General features: G+C 32.0%; 1 long non-coding RNA gene across 1 annotated transcript; it reads right to left on the reverse strand.

Annotated features, from left to right (window-relative positions):
* Positions 1-1,463: 1,463 nt before the first annotated feature.
* Positions 1,464-3,133, reverse strand: LOC125191180. The gene is made up of 3 exons (XR_007171058.1): positions 2,999-3,133; positions 2,231-2,376; positions 1,464-1,786 (listed from the first exon to the last, which is right to left on the reverse strand). It is a non-coding gene; the product is annotated as an uncharacterized LOC125191180 (long non-coding RNA).
* Between the last annotated feature and the right edge of the window lie 210 nt (positions 3,134-3,343).

The following is a 3,343-nucleotide window of genomic DNA, read 5'->3' on the forward strand; positions in this document are numbered from 1 at the left end:
CTGCAAGAAATGGTGATCGATGAATGATCTTTTTTTAGCTTCAAACATTAGGTTTGGTTTCCGTGTTGGTTTTTGGTGTAAATGAATTGACTAATATTATGATTTGGTGAATACTTGTACTTAAATATTTGATGACTTTATTGTGGTGTAGACATTTTTGGTCACATAATTTGAATGTTCATTGTTGCATAGTTGTTAGTTGTCCGGTAATTGTATAATGTTAGCATGTATAAGATGGAAGGTAGTTAGCTATACATTAAGTCTTGTACTGCAATATTCGTTGAGTAACACTGCAATATTTGTTGAGTAAAACAACAATATGATAAGGTGAAAAAATAATACGAACAAAATATTCAAGTTCTATGCAATCTGTGAGTCATTCTGCACACCAATCAAAAAGCCAGAAAAATTTGAAATGTTCGTTTAGTGTAATGCGATAGACAATACTTAGCCAAGTGTATTTGGTATTTATAATCCATATTACGTAGCAGAAAATATCAAATTAAAATTAAATTAATCATGTACAAATTCAAATACCCCATCTATATATTGGGATGTTTATATTCCTATAATCAGAAATTCAAATAGATAAGAAATATTGAAAATCGAGAAAATCGAGCAGGAACAAGTACAATGAAATAATATGTACACTGCAAATGCTATTTGGTCACACTGCAATATTCGTATAGTAAAATTGCAATATGTTAAGATGAAAAAAGTAATACGAATAAAATGTTCAAGTACTGTGCAATATGAGAGTCATTCTATACACCAATCAAAAGGCTAGTAAAATGTGGAATGCTCGTTCATTAAAACGTGATATACAATATCAAATTGAAATTTAATTAATCATATACAAATTCAAATACCTATTCTATGTATTAGGATGTTTATGTTTCTACAATCAGAAAACCAAATTGAGTAAAAAATTGAAAATCTAAAAATCGAGAAGAAAAGCTTCGATGGCGAGAAGCTGCGAAGACGAAAACTGCAGGAAAACTCTCAAAATCTAGACCACGAAAGTAGAGAAGCAATCACTTATCTATGCGATAGCTGAAAAGACGATCTCCATTGATAGATGATATCTATTTTGTAAAAGAGACTTTATTTCCTGAAAAGAAGATTGAATGAACGATTACATAGAGATGTACATGACGATTGTGTAAATTGAGGCAGATTAAATGCAATTAACCATATGGTGGACTGCAATACGTACCACATAATGCAGCAATATTGTAAAACTAGAGTATGGCAATAAGAACAGAATCAAACGAATTAGAATGAATTTGGCAGCAAAACACCATGTAATTTCAACACAAATCGCAACACACAACTTAATAGGTGCTAATCAAAAAAAGATGGAACCAACGCAGATTTCAACTAAATCGTCGAACACAGAAAATCAAACGTCTGCAACATGGAGCGAGAAGAGATTCACAAAAATCAAAGGGAAGAATACGAAGTAAATTGCTACAAATCGGAGCAGATTAAATTCATTGAGTTCAATTACAAATCAAAATTCATGGGTTCAATTACATTTCGACTTGCATAATGAAATTCACGAAATCCATGGATTTTAGTTACAATACACTCCAAACTTATGCACACAATTACATATGAAATTCATGAGGTAAATTTGTCAGCCATTAGTCATGGTGACCCAATTCTCCACAATTTTTACACCGACGTAATCGTTTGATGTTCAACTTTATAGCCTTCTCTCATGGACACCAAATGGCATGCAAAATCACTTGCTGAACCTTTGGTCGAGTATCGCCAAGGCACGCTGGATAACATGATAAAACAGAATGTGAATTAGTTCTAAAACAATTGAATGCAAATAACAATTAAGTGATCTGCAATATTGAACACATAAACCTGCAATATTGAATACATAAACTTGCAACATAGTATACATATAGAAGATCAAATACAGAAACAGTGTATTGCATAAAATCATAGGATCACACATCAGAATACATCATAAATTCGATGAATACTCAATCTCTAAACACCATCAGAGTCAACATAACTAAGTTAATACTCTGCATTACGCCTTATGAAATCGAACATTACTCGTCTACCAATATTGAACAGAACTAGAAACATACTCTACTAAACAAGTATTCATCGAAAAAAGCAAATCTAACAAAATCAAAAACTACTCTTCAACCAAAATCAAACAACACCCATCAACCAATATTGAACATAAAATCGTCCAATAATTGACCATTATTTTCCAGCTAAACATGTCGATGTTCCCCTTTTGGAAAAACATCTAGATCAAAATTGATGACCGGCGCAATGGTTTGGTCATCAACTTCACGACCTTCTTCTTCATGGACATCGATTGGCTTGCAGAACTGCTTCTCAAACCTGTCATTGAAAGCAATTAATCATATGGTGGACTGCAATATGCACCACATAATGCAGCAATGGCCATAAGAACTTAATAAAAAAAATGAATCAAAATGAATTTGAACAGTAATCAATAGATTCATAAACAAAAATACTCAATCCATAGCAAATAACATGTAATTTCAACACAAATCGGATCATGCTCAACTGGACATGTTCTAATCAAAGAAAGATAGAATCTAACAACATCTACCAATAATCGTCGAACATATAGAAAATTAAAGGTCTACAACATGTAATTACTCATCTTCTGAAAAAACATCCAAATCAAAACTGACAATCGAATCAGCTGCCATGTCGTATGCAATTCGAAATCAGACAAAAATTATGGAGAAGACAGAATCGTCTTCGATCAAGTTATGGAACTCAAAATTATGGAACTCAAAATGCCGAAACCGAATAAAATTTGTTGCAATTAGAATCAAAATTGTCGACAATTGAAGATGGAATTGATGAATTTGTGGAATATCATCACCAGATTTGGATGAAAAAGCATGAACCCATTGTCTACAACTGAAGAATCGCTGAATAAATTGTCGAAATTGAAGATGGAATTGATGAAATCATCGAATATAATTACCAGATTTGGATGAAAATAGCGTGAATATCATTGGAATATCATCCAAACTGGAGAGAGATGACTAATCGCGTGAATATCATCTTGATTTGGAAGAAATCTGGAAAGAAATTTGCTGAAAAAGAGAAAGGAAAAAACGTGAACTGATGGAGTGAGAATTACAGAAATAATGTTAATGTCAAATTTATCCTTTACTGTATTTTTCTATTTTTTAAAAATTAAAAATAGTTGCCATGTGGCAGCTTGAGCTTCATCTGATGTTTAGATCTAATGGTCCAAATTAGTGGTATGGTGTCATTATAATAAGTGTTGTCATCTTAACACATCCCTATATATATATATATATAT

Source organism: Salvia hispanica, chromosome 5 (genome assembly GCF_023119035.1).
Source record: "Salvia hispanica cultivar TCC Black 2014 chromosome 5, UniMelb_Shisp_WGS_1.0, whole genome shotgun sequence".
Classification (NCBI taxonomy): domain Eukaryota; kingdom Viridiplantae; phylum Streptophyta; class Magnoliopsida; order Lamiales; family Lamiaceae; genus Salvia; species Salvia hispanica.